Genomic DNA, 23,768 nt, shown 5'->3' with positions numbered 1-23,768 from the left:
TAATGGTAGAACTAAAATTTGAACCATTATGGTTTTTTGCCTTTCCAAGTAACATTCATTTTTAGTCTGTCTAGTATTTGGGTCTAAGCTTTTTCTTACAAGCTGAGACTTACTCTCTTTCACTCCCAGAAATTCCCAAGCCCTTTTTCTTTCCCCTATAGCTTTTTAGATCCTTTATAATTTTTATTTCTTGCCTTCTGCCTTTGTGAGTACCTCCAGCACACTATTAAAGGAAGCACAGTCATAGTGGGTATTTTTGTTTTATTCTTAATTTAAGAGGTAGTGTTCCTGACATTTACCAATTTGCTATAAATTTTCGGTAGATACCCATCAAGTTCTGAATGTTTCTGTCTATTCCTCTTTAGTAAGGCTTTTATTTGAAATAATCATAAGTGAATTTTGAATTTGATTAGGTGCTTTTTCTGCATCTTTTGATATAATTCTTTGATTTTTCTCCTTTTTAATAGGCTTATGTAGTAAATGAAATATACATATTTCCTAATGTTAAATATCCCTTGCATTTCTGGGATGAACTCATCTTGTTTATGTTATAGTACTATCATTTTTAGAATCAATTTCTAAGTACTGATTTAATTTCTTCTTAATAGTAATAGAATAGTGATATTTTTCCTATAATTTATTATTTTGTATAATCTTTAAATGTATTGGCTTAAAGTTGATTATAATATACATACACTTGAGACATGTATGAATAGATATTTTTGTTGGAGAATGCTTCTGATTTTAGTTTCTGTGTTTGCTCTTTAGTTCATATGCATTCATTTGAATATCTGTTAAGGACCTGTTATGTGCAGAGACCTGTGCATTAACTATTCTTAACATTTTTAGAATTGACTCTGTTCTCGCTGCTCACCACTGTTCACCTAGAATAACCCAGGACCCCATGAGACACCTCAGGATTCAAACTTCCTTATTTTATTTTTACATGTAGAAAAATAAATAATATATAAATACATAGATAATGTTTATAGGGCTATTGTGTATATTTTACAATATATATTTTTGCATATATATGTAAAAATAAATAAGTAAATGGTTATGGGTGATATGTGAACATGAAGAAATATATGAATTTGTTATCTCTTTAATGGGACTGATTTGTTTGAGCTGAAGTTAAAGGGGTATTATTCCTACTTGAAAGTTAAACCTGAAAAATTGCTGAGTGCAACTTATTTAATGAAGGATATTGAATACCTTGTGCCCTGAATATTCATTTCATCAGTTTTTAACTTAGCTACTTTGTGGCTAAGTATTCTTCTAAGAACTGAGAAACAAATACAGTGAATTTCAGAAGTGTTTATTAGTAAGTTCTACTAGAGGAACATTTCATAAGAAACCATACAACTGAAATGTCATCCATCTTTCCTGAAAATATAATCTGTGTTTAAAGGCAATATTGGGGGTTTTTGCACCACTTGGCTCTTCAACTAAAGTATATTCAACTGATGATTGTATACCTTTGTAATGTAAGTCATTCTAAATAAATTATTCTCCCATTTTCCACTTACAAAACTACCAGATAAGTATCTCAGTCTTGGCAGCTCTTTCTGGAGCTGGTATATCTTAAGGGTATTCTTGTTAAGAGACAACACTACTAGTTTTATCACTGTGGCTGGATGAAAGAGAGGCTGATTTTCTTCTCTTTGTAGAGGTCTTCGTCCATTCCCTCTTCTGGTCCATGTTTGATTGGGAAATTACAAGAACACCTTTCATAAAGGGAGGAGGAGTAGGGATGCGTGGGTAGGGAGGGGATCCTTGGTGAACCTTGTATAGAATCTTACCTTTGTGATCTTTCTGTAGAATTTTGACAGCTCTTAATTTGGATTGTGACCTAAAGTTTGAGCTAAGCAGTTGATAGATACCAGGAGGCCTATGAATCATATTATGAAATGGTATGAAAAATACATGTTTACATGTATGTGAGCTCCATAGCTTTCCTTTGATATCCAGTATGAGTTCTACTTGAAAGGTTAAGAATCAATGTGTATGAGTGGGGATGGGGGCTGGGGAGAGAAGGGACGAGGGAAGAAAGGAATTTGTTATTACTAGGACAATATATGATGTCTTAAACCATTTGTAGAATGATACTAAGGAAAAGTAGTCAATTAATGACTGTTTTAGGCCATCAAGTGTAAAGATAGCTATGCAATAGTTTACAGCTTTCCTAAGTTTCTCTCAAAGATTCTAATTTAGAGAACATCATATATTCACAAAAGTGTTTAAATAAAATACTTTTTAAAATAGAGTATTTTGCAAGGATTTTACCAAATGTTAGTAAAAAATTGATGTTTGGAAGTTATTAAGCTTTTCAGAAACATAGAGGATTTTCATTACCCATTACAAGTACATAAATTATAAGGAAATAAATATTTTTAATATTATAGAATAGCCAAAATTGTTAATTCATATTCTTTTTTGGGTAGCCTGGCGAATTGAGATTGAAACCTGTTGCAAGTGTGAGCCAGAATATCTTTATTTAGTTCTGTGTAAGAACTTTTAAATGATTTTACTGCCATTGCCACTTATGTACTTACTGACTTTTTTGCTTAATAACTTTGGGTTGATTTTAGGCCACCAACAAAATGGAAATGAAAGAGACTGATAAACAGAAGACACTATGCAAAATGAATTCAAGCAATGAACCTTTATTAGTTACTGGTGTAGGAGTCAATCCTTTGAAGAAATTCACCATTCCCAAGATTAGGACAGCTGGGAAAGGTAATATTTCTATGGAAGATGGAGTTATTTCATAACTATTACTGCGTTTCACATGTACTTTGGTTCCACACAAAATGGTGTAGACATGTCTCCTATCCCTCCCACTAAGTGTACCTAAACACGCTGAACATTGAATATAAGACAAACATAAGGGTCCGGCCGAGTGGCATGTTGGTTAAGAGCTGTCTTGGGACGCCAGAGGGCCCCGGTTTGGATCCCACATATGAGGGCCAGTGACACTGCCCTCTACAGCTAAGATGCTGAACAACAGCTCAACCTGGAGCTGGGTTACCGTGAGTCACCAGCAACAGCGTAGGCTGCAGCCCCTGCTGCAGTGGGTTGCCATGGGCTACCATGTGTAGCCAGCAGCCAGCATGAGTGGCTGTCCAGAAGCCGGTGACTGATCTGCCTCGCCTGGGAAGAGCGCCAATGATGGTGCCAACTTGGGCCAGTGAAGCAACGTCCTACACAACTAGACTGAAGAACAAAAAGACAGCAACTTGTCTGTTCCCCTTCCCCAATTCCCCAGCACTGTTCCCATCCCCCAATTCTCCAATAAAAATCTTTAAAAAAAAAAAAAAGACAAACATAAGAAGACTTTGAAAAGTGGAGAGAAGACGACAAACCAGCTACAGACCCTGGGATTCTAGGAATAATACAGCAGGAAGTTCTCTGGATTTTCTTTTTGTTTCTTCTGTGTCTCAGATTAAATGCCCACAACTCAGGAATACCAATTGACACAGACACAAAAAGCCCCAAGAAAAGTCTGGCACCTCTTCCCAAGGACTGGGAAAGGGACCTCCTAGAAAGACAGAAGCCTGTTTGATAATAAGCACCCTATTCCTGCAAAACACTAGGGGGAAAAAAAATATATAGCCCCTACACCTTTGTCAGCAAAGGCCAAGTGGAGGCCTAGACCTATGACTCTCCCCTTCATGGCAGTAACAAGTTCCTCTCCCTACCACCCCCTGCCCATACAGTGTCAGTGGATTTCCACCCCTGCCCTGTAGTGGTGAATTGCCCCTTCTCACTGGCAGTAGAGTCAGTGCAGACCAAGTGGAGAGCATAGATATCTATCACACCCACTAGTAACAAAGCATTTGTCTCTCTCCCATTGTGTTAGTGGAGGCTGAGTAAAAACGTAGACTTCTACCCCTTTCTCACAGTAAAAGACATCCCCCTCCAGGGTGTCAGTGAAGACCCTTTGGAAAGCCAGGACCTCATCCCTGCCTGATAGTGAAGAATCTGCACCCTCCCCCCGTACCTTTTCCTACTGGCAGACTTTCACCTGCCAGCTCAGTTTTAGTATGCTTGTTAAAACACAAGATTATGGGGGAGGGGGGGATTTGTCACTTTGAGGGGTAAAAAGTACAACTATTACACTGTGTTGTACAACTGAAACTAATTCTAAAAAATGTGTATTTCATTATAAAAAATAATTTAATAAAAAAACCCCACAAGATTAAATGTGATCCAGGGTCCCTTAACAATACCCCAAATGACCAAGATATAATACAATTACTTATCTTACCACCATCCAGGATAATGAGGAAAGATAATCAACAGATGTCAACACCATAATGAAACAGATGTTGGAATTAGCTGACAAAGTTTTTAAAGCAGCCATCATAATAATGTTTCACCAAACAATTTAAACAATCTTGAAACAAATGAAAAAATAGAAAATCTCAGCAAAGAAATGGAAAATGTAATAAAGAACCAAGTAGAAGTTTTAGAACTGAAAAATATAATAATTGAAATAAAAACTCATTTGGATGGATTCCAGAGAAGAATTGAGAAAACACTGGAAATAATCAGTGAATTTGAAGATATAATAATAGAAATTACCCAGCCTGAACAATACAGAGAAATCAGAAAAAATTAGCAGAGCCTGAGGGATCAGTGGAACAATAAAAAAGATATAACTTCTTTGTCCCTGGAGTACCAGAAGTAAAAGAGAAAGAGTATAGAGCTGAAGAAGTATTTGAAGAAATATTGTCTGAAAATATCCCAAATTTGCCAAAAGGCATAAACCTATACATTCAAAAGTCTGAATAAACCCTAAACAGGATAAATACAAAGAGATGCATGCCAAGGCACATCATAATCAAATTTCTGAAAACTAAGAACAGAAATAATCTTGAAACTAGAGAGAAACCACGTTATCTATAGGAGAAAAATTGTTTGGCTGACAGTAGATGTCTCATAGAAACTATGGAGCCCAGAGGAAGTGGCATAACATTTTTCAAGTGCAAGAAGAAAAGAACTGTCAACCCAGAGTTCTGTCCCCAGCAAAAATATCCTTTAGGAGTAGAACTGAAATAGACATTCTCAGGTGAAGTAAAACTAAGGATTCTTTTTATTAGCAGATATACCATAAAAGAATGGCTAAAAGTTTTCCAAACAGAAAATGATAAAAGAAAGGAGCTGGGAACATTAAGAACCAAGGAAGAACAATAGATAGGGTAAAAATACAGAGAAATATAGTAGACTGTCCTTCTCTTGAGGTTTCTAATTATGTTTGACAGTTGGAGCAAAAATTATAACATTCTCTGATTCTCAGTGTATAAAGAGGAAGTATTTAAGATAATTATAAAGCAAGATGTTACCATTGGAGGGAACTGGGTAAACGAGCTATAGGATCTTTTTGTATTATATATTACAACTTCATGTGAGTCTAGTTCTCTTAGAATTAAAACTTTTATAAAACACGTAGATAAAATGGAATTTTTTAAATGTTCAAGTAGCACATAGGCATGCAGGAAAAATGAAATAGAGAATTGAACAACTGAGGGAAAAATAAACAGTTAAATGGCAGGCTTAAGCACTAGGATATCAATTATATTAAATATAAATAATCTAAATAAACTAAAACACAGAGTTAGATACAATGGATAAAAAACATGACCTAACAATATGTTGTCAATAAATTCACTTCAAATATAGTGATATAGGTTGGTTGAAAAAAACATACAGAGGAAGGCTATGCAAACAATCAAAATAAAACAGGAAAGGCTATATTAATATCAGATAAAGTAGACTTCAAAGAAAATTATGAGGAACAAAGTGGGATATTACATAATGATGAAAAGGTCGATCCACCAGTAGCAATCCTAAATATGTGTTCACCAAACATCAGAGCTTCACAATACATGAAGCAAAATTGTTAAAAGGAGAAATGAGCAAATCCAGAATTATAGAGACTTTAGCATACCTCTGTCAACAATTGATAGAACTACTAAGACAGAAAATCAGCAAAGATATATAGAAGAACTAAATACTGTCAACCAACAGGATCTAATTGGCATTTATACATTACCAACAACAGCAAAATAGACATCCTTTTTAAGTTCCCATTTAACACTGAAGACAGTATTTTGGGCCATGAAACTCATTTCAAGATATTTAAAGGAATTGAAGTCATATGAATGTGTTCTCTGACCACACGCAAACTAGAAATTAATAATAGAGTAATAAATAATTTTTCAAACACATGGAAAGTAAACAATACATTTTTAACATTCATGAGATTTCAAAGGAAATTAAAAACAATGTTGAACTGAATAAAAATAAAGATGTAACATATTAAAATTCGAGGGGCACAGCTAAAGCATTGCAGACAAATGCACGAGGTCTGACAATTAAGTTCACGAACTCGTCCTAGAAAATGTGCTACATACCTCATTGCTGGATATCACTATGATCACCTTCGAAGTACTCCCCTTGGGAAGCTATGCACTGATGCCAGCACCTAGTCTACCTTCAAAGCAATTTTGGAACTCTTTCTCTTTCTGGAATGGCCATCAGAGCCGTTGTCATATTACCCTTGATGTCCTCCTGACATCAAATGTCTTCTTTCAATATTTCCTTTATCTTTGGGTAAAGAAAGAAGTCATTGGGGGCCAGATCAGGTGAGTAGGGAGGGTGTTCCATACAGTTATTTGTTTTCTGGCTAAAAACTCTCTCACACACACTGCTGTGTAAGCTGGTGCATTGTCGTGATGCAAGAGCCATAAATTGTTGACAAAAAGTTCAGGTCGTTTTCAGTTAACTTTTCCATGCAGCCTTTTCAGCACTTCCAAATAGTAAACTTGGTGGTTAACTGTCCAGTTGTTACAAATTCATAATGAATAATCCCTCTGATATCAAAAAAGGTTAGCAACATCGTTTTGATTCTTGATTTGGACTGACGGAATATTTTTGGTCGTGGAGAATTGGCTGACTTCCATTGTGCGCTTTGACACTTTGTTTCAGGGTCGTATTGGTACACCCATGTTTCATCACCAGTGATAACACAGCCCAAAACATCACCTTGCCTCTCCAAAAGGTCTTGGCAAACTTCAAATCTCCTTTGCTTTTGCCATCGATGAGCTCTTTCAGGGCCATTTTTGCACACACCTTTCTCATGCCAAGATTTTCAGTTAAGATTTTCCTAACTGTTTCTCTGTTGATGTTTACTTAGTCTGCTATGCTTCTCACAGTCAGCCAACAATTTTGATGCACAGTTCGATGAATTTTTGCTGTGTTTTCATCAGTTCTGCTTGTTACTGGCCACCCTGACCTCTCTTCAGCAGTGATGTGTTCTCTCCCCTCAGAAAAACGTTTAATCCATTTGTACACTGCTGTGTTCTTCATGGCATTATCCCACAAAACTTGGACTAACATGTCCCTGATTTCATTTCCACTCTTGGCAAGTTTAACAAGAAATTTAATGTCTGTTGCTCTAATTCAAGCTCAGACATTCTCATGACGGCATGCAAAAACACATAACAACAATAATGAATGCCACTGAGGAAGATACCGCCACACATGGACACAAGCACAGCTGTGAGACACTGATATACCAAGGTTATGAAACCTTACCGAGCTTTTTGTACAGTGTTGCCAAGGTAAATGCATAGTGGCAAGTTCGTGAACTTAATTGTTAGACCTAGTATGGTACTAAATACTTACATTCGAGAATAGGAAGGGATTTCAAATCAGTAATCTACCGTATTTCCCCATGTATAAGACGCACCCTTTTTCGAAAAATTTGGGGTCTAAAAACTGGGTGTGTCTTAATACAGTGGTTGTAGGTTTTTTACTTGCATTTCCCGCTTTTTTTTTTTTCACTTGTTTTTGCGCTCATTGTTGTAGAATTTTTACTTGCATTTCCTGCTTTTTGTGCTTGTCTTCGCACTCATTGTTTCGTACTTGTTACCGGTATATTACGGTAGGTTACATTTTGCCATGTTATGCCCAGATATGGCTCAGAAAAGATTTTTGTACAGTGCTTAATTCAAGTTAAAAGTGATCCAGTTTGCAAAACTGAATGGAAATCGTGCTGCTGAACATAAGTTTGGTCCTCCTCCAACTGAGAAAACAATCCAAGACTAGCTACGGGAAGAAGAAACCCTACTGAAAACGCCACAGCAGAAGAAGGCATGAGAGGCAAGTCAGCAAAACGGCCAGATTTAGAGATGGAATTGAAGATATGGATTGAAGAGCAAAGGGCAATTGGAATTCCTGTGTCCACAAAGATGGTTCAGCATGAGGCAAGAAGAATTGCTGATGAAAAAGAAGTTACTGATTTCAAAGGAGGACACAATTGGTGCTTCAGGCTCATGAAACAGAATGGACTCAGCATGCGTACATGCACTAGACTTGCCCAAAAGATGCCTGAAAGCTATGAGCAGAAGGTCCTTGAATTTCATTGTTTTGTCATTCAATGTTGGAAGACATCAGTTTGAGTTGGGATAGATTGCAAATATGGACGAAGTCCCCCTTCAATTTGATGTCCCAAGTAACAGAACTGTTGTTAAGAAGGGGGGGAAAACTGTAACTGTGAAGACAAGTGGACATGAAAAGAGCCATTATACAGTTGTTGTAGCTTGTTGTGCCGATGGAACCAAGCTGCCTCCTATGCTGATTTTCAAACGCAAAACAATGCCAAAAGAATACATTCCTCGAGGAGTGATTGTCCATGTTCATGACAAGGGCTGGATGGATCAGGATGGGATGAGAAAGTTTGGAGCAGGAGACCAGGTGGGCTCTTATGCAAACCTGCCCTATTGGTGCTTGATCACTTCAGGGCACACATAACAAAAAACACAAAGATTGCTTAAGAGCAAAAAACAAAACTTGCCATCATACCTGGAGGCTTGACACCCCAGCTCCAATCACTTGATGTCAGCATTAACAAACTTTTCAAAGCTGCCATGAGAGACGAATGGGCCAATGGATGAAGTCTTCTGGGGACAATTTGACACCAGTAGGAAGAGTGAAGAAACCAACTATAAGAGAAGTTTGTACCTGAGTGAAAAGATCCTGGGATAATATCAAGATTGAGATCATTGTCAAGTCATTTAAGAAGTGTGGCATTTCAAATGCCATAGATGAAACTGAGGACGAGGCAATATATGAAGACAGTGATTCGTCATCAGACACAGATGAGGACAAGCTAATGGTTGGGAGTTTTGACAGTGATGAGGAGTTGTATGAATTTTATGATGAATAAAACTTGAATTCAATAACTTTATGTAATACATTTTTTTTTCAAATTTCGGGCCCCAAAATTAAGGTGTGTCTTATACATGGGGAAATACGGTAAAGTTCCACCTTAAATTAGAATAACATGATAAGTCCAAAACAAGCAGAAGAAAGGAAAATCAATAAAGCAAAACATCTAGTGTATTGAAAAGATCAAAAAAATGGACACGGGGTTTCGTACGTAGCAGAGCAGCTCCCTCGCTGCAATCTATTGAAAGTCAGCCCTCGACACAAGGGTTTGTAAAAAAAAAAAAAAAATGGACAAACTTATAGCAAGACTGACAAAGAAAAATGATACAAGCCTCAAATTACTATCATCAGGAATGAAATGGGATATCATTATCAAGTGTATCAGCAGCATTTTCCCCACATTTGCTCACTTCATGTCTCTGTCACATTTAGGTAATTCTTGCAATATTTCAAAATTTTTATTATATTTGTTATGGTGATCTGTGATAAGTGATCTTTAATGTTGCTAGTATAATAATTTTGGGGTGCCACAAACAACACCTGTTTAAGACAGTGAGCTTAATCAATAAATGTGTGTGTTCTGACTGCTCCACCAGCTGGTGGTTCCCTTCATCTCTCTTCCTCTTCTCAGGCCTCCCTATTCCCTGAGACACAACAATATTGAATTAGGCCAATTAATAACCCTACAATGGCCTCTAAGTGTTCAAATGTAAGGAAGAGTTGCATGCCTCTCACTTTAAATCAAAAGCTAGAAAACATGAAGCTTAGTAAGGAAGGGATGTTGAAAGCTGAGATAGGCCACGAGCTAGGCCTCTTGTGCTAAACGGTGAGCCAAGTTTTGAATACAAATGAAAAAATCTTGGAGGAAATTACAAGTGCTACTCCAGTGAACACCTTATTGATGGTGATAAAAGTTGGAATGGTCTGGATAGACAATCAAACAAGCCATAACATTGCATTGAGCCAAAGCCTAAACCAAAGCAAAGTCCTAACTCTTCAATTATGTGAATGCTGAGAGAGATGAGGAAGCTGCAGAAGAAAAATTTGAAGCTAGCAGAGGTTGGTTCCTGAGGTTTAAAGAAAGAAGTTGTTTCCATGACATAAAAGTACAATGTGAAGCAGCCAGTTATCCAGAAGATGTAGCTAAGGTAATTAATGAAGGTGGCTACACTAAACAACAGATTTTCATAGTAGACAAAACAACCTTAGATTGGAAAATTATACCATCCAGGGCTGTCATACCTTGAGAGAATTCAATGCCTGGCTTCAAAGCTTCAAAGAACAGGCTGACTCTTGTTCGGGGCTAATGCAGCTGGCTTTAAGTTCAAGCCAATGCTCATTTACCATTCCAAAAACCCTAGGGCCCTTAAGAATTATGCTAAATCTACTTGGCCTGTACTCTATAAATAAAACAACAAAGCCTGGATGACAGCACACCTGTTTACAGTATAACTCACTGAATATTTCAAGCCCACTGTTGAGTCCTACTGCTCAGGAAAAAAAGATTTTCAAAATATTACTGCTCATTGACAATGCACCTGGTCATGCAAGAGCTCTGATGGAGATGGGCAATGAGATTCTTTTCATGCCTGCTAACCCAACATCCATAAATTGAAAAACTTCTGGAAAAGATTCATTATTCTAGATGCCACTAATAACATTCATGATTCATAAGAGATCAAAATATTAACATTAACAGGAGTTTGGGAGAAATTGGCTCTAACCCTCATGGATGACTTTGAGGGATTCAAGACTTCAGTGGAGGAAGTAACTGCAGAAATGATGAAAATAGCAAGAGAACTGGAATTAGAAATAGAACCTGAAGATATGACTAGATTGCTGCAATCTCACAATAAAACTTTAATAGATGAGTTGTTGCTTGGATTAGCAAAGAAAGTGGTTTTTTGAGATGGCATCTACTTCTGGTGAAGAGTGTTGAAATGACAAAGGATTTAGAATATTACATAAACTTAGTTGATAAAACAATAGCAAGGATTGAGAGAATTGACTCCAGTTTTGATAGTTCTGTGGGTAAAATGCTATCAAACAGCATCACATGCTATAGATAAATCCTTTGCGAAAGGTAGAGTCAAATCAGTGCAGCAAACTTCATTGTTTTCTCATTTTAAGAAATTGCCACAGCCACCCAGCCTTCAGCAATCACCACCCTGACCAGCCAGCAGCCACCAGCAAACCGCCACCAGCAAAAAGATTTTGACTTGCTTAAGGTTTATAATGGTTAGCGTTTTTTAGCAACGAAGTATTTTTTTTTTTAAGATTTTATTGGGGAATTGGGGGAGGGGAACAGCACTGGGGAATTGGGGGAAGGGGAACAGACAAGTTGCTTTCGTTTTGCTCTTCAGTCTAGTTGTGGAGGACGTTGATTCACTGGCCCAAGTTGGCATCATCACTGCACTCTTCCCGGCCGAGGCAGATCAGTCGCCAGCTTCTGAACGGCTGCTCACGGCAGCTTGAGGGCCGCTCACGCTGGCTGCTGGCTACACACGGTAGCCCATGGCAACCCACTGCCACAGGGGCCGCAGCCTATGCCGTCACCGGCGACTCATGGCAACCCAGTTCCAGGTTGAGCTGTTGTTCATCATCTTAGCTGTAGAGGGCAGTGTCACTGGCCCTCATATGTGGGATCCGAACCGGGGCCCTATGGCATCCCAAGCCAGTTCTTAACCATCACGCCACTCGGCCGGCCCCGCAACAAAGTATTTTTAATTAAGGTATGTACGCTGTTTTTTTAGACATAATGCTGTTGTACACTTAATAGACTACAGTATAGTATAAACATAACTTTTGTGTGCACTGGGAAACAAAAAAATTTATGTGACTCACTTAATACGATATTTGCCTTATTGCAGTAGTCTAGAACTGAACCCACAACATCTCCAAGGTGTGCCTGTATTCACTAATTCAATATTGGTGGCAACTTAAATAGACTGTAACTACCACAGATAACTAGAATCAACTATCTATCCCTGCTTTCCTGAGTCCCCTTCATTAAGGGTTTTGATCCTTTTTTGTGTCTACTTAATATAGCAATGCTTAAAACATTGATCATTTTCTTGAGAAAGCCTGTTACCTGTTATTCATGCTGCTATGTCAGTCAGCAGTTTACAAAGATGGTCTGATATTTTTACAAGTCAAAATAACAAATTAATTTATTAATATATAGGTTGCCTTATTTTGGAGAAATGCAAAAATATTCATGCGCTAACAGTAGTTACCAGGTATGTATGTAACGATGCATGTTGTAGAGTCAGTGTACATCTTAAGTTGAAAATGAGCCACCTGAATTCTAGTACTATCTAGTATATCTGTGTTAACTTTCAGGAACTCCAGTAGGTATGTGGAGAAAAACAAGGTTCATATTTTCATTTACATTAGGTATAGGAAGTTTATATTACTGTTTGAAAACCTTAAATATAAATTGTTGCCTCCAGATGTTAATGAAAATGTTAAGTACAGTAGTACTTGGTTTTTTGTGTCTTAGATACACAGTTGTCATTGTACAGATGAACAGTGATGTTATTTTAAACACAAATAACCACTTGCCCTTTTCTTTATCTTTAGTTTACTTGTCACCTTGTCACACCAATACTAGAGAGTATAGTTTCGTACACGTTATTCTTAACCAGTGCCGGCTTGATATAAGCTGTGATCTACGCTCATCATGGCAGTTTGGAGATACAAAACTGATTCACAATGAGGATCTGGAAAAAAATTTTGCTTCTAAGAGGTAAGTTACTATGACCTAAAGAAGTTTGAGATTTCATTTTGTTTGTTTTTTTATGAAGTCTTATAAGAATTTGTTATTTCTACTATTTGTGATTTGATGAGTATTACTAAGAAAATAAATACAGAGATTGTTTATTCATTATTTGATTTTTTTCTCATAGCCTTTTGTAATAGTGAAAAGCTGTAAGATTTGATTAGTAAGTTTTATACATTAATGTAGCCAGATTTCAGACATTCCTAATTTTTTAATCTTGATAAAATTTTCAGAAGAATACATCAGCACATTTATTAAGCAGCCATTTTGTAGATTCCTTGTGCCTCCTGCAATATAAAACAACAGTTAAAGTATTTAGAAGATAACTTTTTTTCTTGACTCAGCCCCTCAGAGAAACTGAGTTGATGTTTTCATTTGGCAGGATTGTGGCTGACTATTTTCAGCTGTAACACTAGAAGCACTATTTCTAACACTTAATTTCTAAAAAGTACCCCTTCTGCTTTTTGGGAAGGCCCATTCCATTGTGTTATTTTGATAAGAAAGAATCCGAGCATATGCGAAGTTCTTACAGTAAACATTTTGTATTTATAGGTATAGATCTTATGTGAACAAAATTTAGTGTAGCTTTTTCATTATCTGAACTTGCCTCCTTCACCAATTTATATTTATCTTAAAAGCTGATGGACCCACACTTAGAACTCATTTTGGAACGTTTTCGTTCCTTTTGTTGTTGTTTTAGAATCATTTCCTCTTGACTCACACATAGTTACCCCACTCGATGTTATTTTGGGGAAATTGGTGAGAATGATAGAATGAGTTGATGGCATATTCTATTATTTAAAAACCAGTTTTGAGCAAAAGTAGAATGGACTGGATATATTCTGCTCTTTCCAGACTGAAATAACAGTTTGATCAAAAATGAATTCCTGGCATTATTCTTTGATTTTGGTTCTTTTAGGCATTGAAAATTTTTGTCCTTTTTCATAATGCCCCCTTGCTGCTGCATAACACTTAATTTTCAACCAATTATTTCTCCTTGTTAAGGTTACAGAAAAGTTAAAACAACTATCCAACAATACAAGCCGTGTTAGAACATTCTAAATGACCAACAGTTGTAGGATATTATTGGTTTCTTAAGTATTTGCCATATTAGACAATCTCACTTGTTTTCCATAATACTTTATACTGGTTTTATAAGACTAACCACAATACGTTGGTTTTGTCTGATTCCCCTACTACATTGTGAGTTTTATCTTGTTTTTATGTCCATAGTATGGAATTGAATCTTGCAACATAGTGGGCACTTTATTATTTAAATTTAACTTAAATTTAAATTAAATTTTTGTTTAACCTAATTTTATGTGTTTAAAAATCAATGGATGATAGGAAATACCCTTAAGGTAGCCTTAATGCACAGGTAGAGAAGAAAAATAAAAGGGAAAATAAATAAGAATGTTTAGCAGAATAATAGAGTAATAGAATAAAAAGAAAAAGCATTAATAACATTGATAGCTTCTGGCATTTCTTTTTATCACTCCCCTTAGAGGAGTTTATAAATCTGTGGTCTCAGCAAAAGCAAGTAGCTCCAAAAAAATACCAGTCTCTGCTTATCTACATTCCATCTACCACTTCTTAAGTGTGAAAGCAGCAAAAACACATTAATCTAAACATCTATGTATTTGATCATTCATTAAACTTTTGAGTGCCTACCATGTCAGATATTACAGTTGACCCTTGAACAATGTGGGGGTTAGGGATGCCGACCACCTGTGCAGTTGAAAATTCACTTATAACTATAGTCAGCTTTTTGCATATGCACATTCCCAACCCTGGGTTGAAAATACTGTATATGACATTCTCAGAGAAAAATGTCTTCTCCTCAGCCTTAAAGAGTTTACATTCTAGTAGAGAAGACATACAGCTAAATATAAAATATAATGTTATAATAAAGATAGAGGCGCACAGATGAGGGATTGATTATTTTTCCTAAGAGTCTTGAGATACGTTTTGATGAAACTTGAGCTGGTCTTAATAGGTAAAAGAGAAATTGAATTCTTAAGTTCGTTGCCTTATTTATATCAGTCTGATCCTTTTTTTGTTTTAAGATAACTTACTTTTAAACACTTTAAATTTGTATAAAAGGATTTCATTTTAAAGATTGTCAGATACGGTGTTGAATTTGAACTTGAGATCTCAATATACATTCCACTCCAGATGAGCACTCTGAGCCATTCATGGTTAATAACTTCCACTTTGATTAGTTTGAAGGGTGGACAGAGCTGAATCAGTTTGGGCCAATGGCATTGAGGAAGGATTGGCTTGGAGATGTCTCTGGGGAAGAGAACCAACCTGATGTGAACAAGAAAGCATGTTACTTTGGGTACTAATAGCACTCTTGGGATAATAATGAGAGACTAGTGTTTGGCTATCCTAAAGCTAAGGACAGCAGCACAAAGCAATAGAAAAACCTGGATCCTTGATGACACCTGGGGCCATGGAATCCATCAACCCTGATAAAGTCTGCCTTATTTCTGAATTTCTTGTTATAAGAAGTTATTTTTAAGCCAGTTTGAATAGGTTTCTGTACTTGAAGTCAATAGCATTCCAACAGATTTTGAATTTGATACTGGGAAATGGGTACTTTTATAAGAGATTCTAAAATACAGATTTAACCTAGAAAAACAGAAGTAGGAACTCCCACTATTCCCAGATGGGAAGTTGGTGATATTCCCTTATACCTTAGGGCATAAACTATGTGCTTTATAAGGCTTTGGTTTGGGGCAGAATTGTACGAAAAATTCAGTATATTGAAGTGCCTTGGCCATTTTCTACTTAAATCCAAGAGGCCTTTGAAATTCAGAATTGGTAAGAAAGAGCCTTTCTATTTAAGGCCTAGTTTCACAGATCCAGCTTTGCAAGATTAGCTTAAAGAATTCACCTTTTCTGAAGTTAATGTGAATATGAGTTTAAAAGGAAGGAGAGTTAACGGAAGATAAATATTCCGCAAAACACAAATATGTTGCCTCTACCTTTCCCACATACCTCTTTTTAAGCATTTTCCACCTGGTAAAGTTTATACAGTAAAGTTTATTTTATATATAATTTTATACAGTCAAGTTTATACAGTAAAGATATATTTAAAATACAATCTGGGGGAAGAAACTGATAGTATCAAATTGGAATGCAGTAGGTAAAGTCAATTTCAAATTCAGGGCTTTGAAAGATGGGAAGTTTACAGAGGCTTGTTGCCAGGAGACCAAAGTTCCTAATTGGAACCATTGTCTAAACAAGATCTTGCTCTTGTTACTAGCCTTTAGAATTTTGAAGGCAAAGAATCCTAGCTACTACTTTTTAGAAGGATATATTTTGTGTTAAGGGCCAGTTAACACTAACCATTTTTGTTTGTATCATTCTTCACTTTTCTGAATTTAATTGTAGTTATCCTGTTTTTATTCCACCAATGTATTTTGGGTGTAAATAACTTAAATTTTATGGCCATATATTACTTAAATGGATGTTGACTATATGGCTCTATGTCCACACCTGTTGGAAATGAAGGCATATTACTCATATTGTGGATCTGAAGTTAGATGCAGTAACTGGATGGGACTTTGGGTTATTCCCTTTTGTGAACTGGATTGAAGGTGTTTGGTATGAGCACAAGCATTTTTGAAAGTATATGTGTTGAAAGAAGAATGTGTATAAAGGGTCACCAAATGAGTAGACTGTTGTCTCCCTAATAATTCTAAATCATCTTATTACATAATTAGTCTAAACTGCGCTTTGCCCCATTCCCCTTGCCCTTATTGGTTTACTGATGTACAAGTCTAACCAATAACTTAATTCAAAGTCTCAACGTACATTGAGGAATGTAAACAGTCTTTTGTTGGTTTTGCTGTGTAGTTGTTAACTGATTAACCTCTTTATTTTAATTTAATTTAGGACATCTCAGAATTTTCCCCTTTTTTCAGTTTAGTAGAACACAATGTGAGACTTACTTGGAAATCCTGATAGGTCAAGTCATTGTCTATATTAGTAGTGTGAGCAAGGAATTCAGTATGCTGCTTGCTGGCAGCGCTCTTCACACCCATGAGAGAAGACATGACACAGATAAAGATAAAGCTATGTACAGTGATGTAGAGTCAAAGACAAAACAGTTGAGTTCCTGATATTGTTGAGGGGTTGAATTAAGTTCAGAATCTGCCTGTGGTAGACAGCATAGTGCTCCCTCAAAGTTGCTCACATCCTGATTTCCAGGCCTGTGAATATGTTACTTACATAACAACGAAAAAAAGGACTTTGCAGATATGATTGAGGTTAAGAACCTTGAGATAAATGGGTATAAACACCTCAGTTATTTCATTGGGCCCGATTTAATTAGATGAGCTCTTAAAAACATAAGAGGAAGGCAGAAAAATGGGTCAGAGAGAGGAGACAGAATAAGAGAAGTATGAGAGGGGTTCAGCCTGCCTTTGCTGGCTTTAAAAATGGAGGAAAGGTGTTACGAGACAAGGAAAGCGGGTAACTTCTAGAACTTTGGACTAGGTTTCAAATAACATCCAGCAAGGAAACTGAACGTCAGTCTTCTAACGCTTAAGTAACTGAAGACTGCCAACAAGGAAAGAGATTCTTAGATCCAAAGAAAGGAACCATTTTGTTGTTATGGTGAGAACATTAAAGCTCTATTCTCATAGCAACTTTTAAGTATACAATACAGTACTAATTATAGTCACCATGCTGTACCTTAGATCCTTGGAACTTATTTATCTTGTAACTGGAAGTTTGTACCTTGACCAACATCTTTTCATTGCCCCCAGTCCAGCCACTGGCAACCACCATTCTACTCTCTGTTTCTATGATGTTTTTGATTCCACATTTAAGTGAGATCATAATGGTATTTGTCTTACTTTTTTCTGACTTATTTCATTTAGCATAATGCCCTCAAAGTCCATCTTATGTTGTCAAATGGGAGGATTTCCTTCTTTTTATGGCTGAATAATATTCCATTATATATATACCACATTTTCCTTATCAGTTCATCTGTCAGCGTACATTAGGTTGTTTCCATGTCTTGGCCATTGTTAATTATGCTGAAATGAACATGGGGGGCAGATACCTCTTTGAGATAGTGATTTCATCTCCTTCAGATACATACCCGGAAGTGGGATTGCTGGATCATATGATAGTTCTGTTTTTAGTTTTTTGAGCAATCTCCATAATATTTTCTATAGTGCCTATCAATTTCTATTCACACTAACAGTACACCAGGTTCTCTTTTCATCAGCACTCCCTTTCCCTCACCAGCACTTGATATCTTGTCTTTTTAGAGTAGCCATTCTAATAGATGTGTGATGATATATCATTGTGGTTTTGATTTATATTTTCCTGATGATTAATGATGTTGAGCACCGTTTCATGCACTTGCTGGCCATCTGTACGTTATGTTGTTGTTTGTGTTTGTTTTTTGTTTTGAAAAATGTCTATTCAAGTTCTGTGCTCATTTTTTAATCAGATTGTGTTTTGCCATTGAGTTGTGTGAATTCCTTATGTATTTTGGATATTAACCCCTTATCAGATATATGGTTTGCAAATATTTTCCCATTCCACTTTGTATTTCTCTTTTGTCAATTGTTTCTTTTTGCTGTGCAAAAACATTTTCGTTTGAGGTAGTCCTAATTGATGTTTGCTTTTGTTGCTTGTGTTTCTGATGTCATATCCAGAAAAATCTTTGACAAGAGAAATGTCAAGGAGCTTTTCCTCTATGTTTTCTTCTAGGAGTTTTATGGCTTCAGGTATTACCTACCTGTAAGTCTTTAATGCATTTTGAGTTAATTTTTGTGAGTGGTTTAAGGTAGGGGTCCAGTTTTATTCTTTTGTTATTAATATCCAGTTTTCCCAGCACCATTTGTTGAAGAGGAGACTATCTTTTCTTCATTGAGTATTTTTTACTCGCTTGTCTAATATTAATTGACCATATATGGGTGGATTTATTTCTGGGCTCTTGATTCTGTTTTATTGGTCAGTGTGTGTTTTTATCCCAGTATCAAACTGTTTTGATTACTGTACCTTTGTAATATAATTTGAAATAAGGAAGCGTGATGCCTTCTGCTCTGTTCTTAAAATTATTTGGCTATCTGGGGTCTTTTGTGGTTCCATATAAATTTTAGGGTTGTTTGTTCTATTTCTGTGAAAAATGCCATTGGAATTTTGATAAGGATTGCACTGACTCTTTAGACAGCTTTGGGTAGTATTAACAACTTAAGAATACTAATTCTTCCAACCCATCAACCTAAGATATCTTTGGATTTTTTGGAGGGTGGAGGGATGTTTCCTTTAATTTCTTTCATAAGGGTCTTATATTTTTCAGTGTATAGCTCTGTCATCCTTGGTGAAATTTATTCCTAAGTATTTTGTTTTTGATGTTATTGTAAATTGAATTGTTTTCTTTATATCTTTTTGAAATAATTCATTGTTAATGTATAGAAATGCAATGATTTTTGTATGTTGATTTTGCATCTTGAAACTTTTACTGAATTTGTTTATTAGATCTAACAATTTTTGGGTGGAGTCTTTTGATCTTCATATAAGAGCATGTCCTCTGTGAAGAGAAACTATTTTATTTTTTCCTTTATTTGCATGTCTTTTATTTCTTTTTCTTTTTCTTTTTTCTTTTTTTGACTAATTGCTGTATACCTTTGGTCCTCGGCCTTTTTTTTTTTTTTTAAGATTTTATTGGGGAATTGGGGGAGGGGAACAGCACTGGGGAATCGGGGAAAGGAAACAGACAAGTTGTTGTCCTTTTGTTCTTCAGTTTAGTTGTGGAGGACGTCGCTTCACTGGCCCATGTTGGCATTATCATTGTGTTCTTCCCGGGTGAGGCGGTCGCATGCCGGCCATTGGACACCACTCACAGCGGCTCACAGCAGCTGAAGAAAGCTCACACCAGTCTTCCGATTAGCCCCACTGCAGCCTATGCCGTCCCCAACCACTCACGGCAGCCCAGCTCCAGGTCGAGCTGTTGTTCACCATCTTAGCTATAGAGGGTGCAGTGTCAATGGCCCTCATGTGGGATCTGAACCGGGGCCCTGATGCACAGAGCTGGCGTCCCAAGCCAACTCTTAACCAGTGTGCCACTCGGCCGGCCCATACATGTTTTATATTTTTAAGTGGTTCTTGAATGTAGTGAAAATTTCAACAGTATCTGTAATTCAGCTTATAATATTTTCTAAAGATGATTTATAATTTTCTTACTACTAAGATAGGATATGTGTAATCAAATTCTCCCTTGTTTCTTCCAACTGCTACCTAGATCCCTGAAGAATGGAGAATGTCCCTAATAATTGAACAATATATGTGTATGTGGCTCTCGCTATATATCTATTTAAGAAATGCATATCATTTCCTCCAAAACATAAATAAGAACTTGAGGTCTAGAATAATTTCAACTCTGGCACTTTGCTATTTTTGCAAGTTTTAACTCTGAACATCAATTTCTCATTTTTAAAATGTGTACAACAAAAACGCATAATAATAATGATACTACTATAATAGCAGCTCAATCTGGGGGGAGTTGAGAATAAAATGATAAAATGCAAAGATTAAGTTTTAAAAGTGTTGGGCATATTAGCAACATTTAGGAAATGATAGCCCTTATTATCACTGGCCTATACAGTTCATAATTCTGGACAAGTGGTTAATCTAACTACTTCTTAAATTTTTTCCTTAGGTGATTTTCGGCCTAACTTGTTTCCATAGAACAGTAATACCTCTGAATGTTATCAATAAATGTCTTGTTTTCTAACTGCAGTAAGCGGAAATATTTATCTTCTGAAAATTTTGTTGATATTCTCATTTAACTGCAAGATGTTTGTTTTGCTTTAGGTCAGAGATGCGTGAGAGTGGAAGAAATGGCAGAGAACTTGAAGAACAATTCTGCTTTTTAGCACTTCCTCAGAGTGATGTGACTGAAATATATCAGAATGGGATAAGTACGAAAGCATCTACATTGAAGATATTAGGAAATCCTCTTCTTGGAATTTATGTATTTAGACATGTTGATGTTGCCTTGAATTATGCTCAATCTAGAAGCAATACTGTAGAAAGTATTATAGTTTTTAAGGTAGGTAGCATAAAACAAATATTATATTAAGTTTGTTTTAAATTGACCTGAACATATTTACCTTTCACTATGAATTATTAGTGTTTTTCAGTTACATTATATAAATTAAATAATAATTATATTTATTCTGTCATCATCATCATCATCATCATTCAAAATTTTTCCCTATTTTTTTATTCTGGTTGGGTATGCAGCACAAAACAAAACGGCAAGTAAGCAAAAGCAGCCTTTATCGTCTTTGTCTTCCCAATGTATATATTTTTCCGTCCTAATTAACCCTCTTGCTTTTGTTCAAACCGTAATTAATACCAGAGTGTTTTAAGTGTCCATCAAAACGTTTTGATGGTTATAATTATTCTGGTTTATGCTAAAGTTAATAAATTCTTTCTGTTTATTTTAGTTAAAAGTATTATACAATGTTAATTTCTTAGTTTTGATGATTTTTCTATGCTTATGTAAGATGTCAACATTAGGGAAAGCTGGGTACAGGTATATGGAACTTGTGAACTATTTTGCAGCTTGTACTAATTGACATTTCTATCCACGGTATGTGTACATTTTAAAAAGTATACATTACACTTTTTAAAAAAAATATTTGCCAGTCTAATATGTGAAAGTTTCTCATTGGTTCAGTTTTTCTTCTTTTTCATAATTCTGCTGCATTTAAACATTCTAAATATATTTACTGACAATATCTCAGTAAAACATAAATAGGAATAAAAATTAATAAAATAAAATGAAACTAATATTGATACAGTACTGTTAACTAAACTACAAACTTTATTCAGTTTTTGCCAGTTTTTCCACTAATGTTTTTTCTCTTCCAGCATCCACATATGTAGGATTCCACATCACATTTACTATTGTTTTTAATTTTTATAAATGTGTTAACATATTAAAAAAATAAGTCATAGAATTGCTGATTTTAAGTAAAACTTGTACTTGTTTTCATATTAATTCCATTTTCCTCCTCATTGTCTTTTATTAATCATGCTCATATTTTTTTAATTTAATATTCATTTATTTTTGATGTTCAGAAATTTTTGAATAATTTACAGTGAAGTCTGTTTTTGGTTCACAGTTTCTTGGCAAACATGCTTAGAAAAGAATTCTTACTTTGAGATGAGATAAAGATTTGCTGATATTTCTACAATGTTTTCATTACTTAAATATATAACTTGCTTGTTTCGGTTTATAGATTAAGAAAAGAATTTGTTATTTTTAGTTGTTTCACACCATTTATTGAATAATCTGTTTTTGCTTCACTTATTTCAAATGGTACTTTTGATATTATATTTTTACAGATGCTTGGACTTACCTGGGGCTTTTATTTTCTTCAATATTTTCCCCCTTTCTGCCTTTCATTGTGGTAGTACCATCCATTTATTTATACACACACACACACACACACACACATATATATATATATATATATATATATATATATATATATATATTTTTTTTTTTTAATGCGGGAACTGTTTGTTTTTCCCAGGATATAATCAGCTCCAAGTCAAGTAGACGTGTCAGTCTAGTAGTGGAGGGCACATCTCAGTGGCCCATGTGGGGATCGAACTGGCAACATTGGTGTTATGAGCACTGTGCTCTAACCAACTGAGCTAACCGTCTGCCCCAATACCATACTTTTAAAAAGTATTTAATACCTGGAAGTGCAGGACCACCTGTCCTGTTCCATTATTCTCTATATCTAACCCAAAAACCTTTTTTGAAACATTTTTTTCAGAATTGTTGGGGTATTTTTATTTGGTTAGTCTTCTAGATAAGTTTTTAGACTAAAACTCATTTCCTGACATTTTTATTGGAATTACTAAAGTGTTAGTGTTTAATTTGGAAAAAGTTGACATAATTACAATAAGTCATCTCATTCACCTGGAACATAGATTATCTTTCCATTCATATTTCTTTCTTTAAAAAAAAGAACTGTCTTTACTCTCCTGTTCACGTATGAAAGTTTAAAGTGTTTTGATGTATTTTCATGGACCTTCTTTTTGCCTTTTTTTTAAGGTTCTCTTTGGAAAAGTGAAGAAAATTCAGCCTTCGGTGGATAAAAACAAAGTTTCTTTGGATCCTTCTCCTAACTTTGATTGCCATATGTCAAGAAGTAGACCTTCTCTGAAAGATACCATTGAGCTACAAGCCTACACATCAGCAGTATGTTAACTTTTTAGTTCATTTAACTACTTGAAAGTCATGTGCTTTACATTGTATGATACAAGACTTAAGACTTCCCAAAATATTAAAGGAAAATCTCTTTTAAGTCACTCAATATAAGATGACCATAAATAAATAAATAATGAAAGATGTTTTAATACTTACGATCTGAGAATGTTGGTAAAGACGTTTTCAAGTTGATATTCTGTTCAAAGTACTGTGGCTGCATTTATATAGATGTTCCATAGATTAATTCCTGTCTTTCAAAACACACCAGCTCTTTTTAAATAAGGCTATTTTGAATAATGTTAATTGGTCCTTTTTACTTTGCAAAATGAGAAAAGGCTTTTGTATCAGTCATTACATGTGACATAGTAATTTTCTATCGTGCGTTGCTGACTCAGACCTTTTAATTTTGTATAGAAGATTAAATTATATATAATATAATCATATACATGGTTAAATGAAGATAAATTTCTAGAGGTATATATATGCTCC

The 23,768-nt window shown here is 35.5% G+C and overlaps 1 pseudogene; it reads left to right on the top strand.

Annotated features, from left to right (window-relative positions):
- The first annotated feature begins 9,925 nt into the window (after window positions 1–9,925).
- LOC109382955 (tigger transposable element-derived protein 1-like) lies at window positions 9,926–23,279 on the top strand (annotated as a pseudogene).
- The last annotated feature ends 489 nt before the right edge of the window (window positions 23,280–23,768 follow it).

This window comes from Hipposideros armiger, unplaced genomic scaffold (genome assembly GCF_001890085.2).
Source record: "Hipposideros armiger isolate ML-2016 unplaced genomic scaffold, ASM189008v1 scaffold_73, whole genome shotgun sequence".
Taxonomy (NCBI): domain Eukaryota; kingdom Metazoa; phylum Chordata; class Mammalia; order Chiroptera; family Hipposideridae; genus Hipposideros; species Hipposideros armiger.
This window is presented reverse-complemented; position numbering and strand designations above follow the sequence as displayed.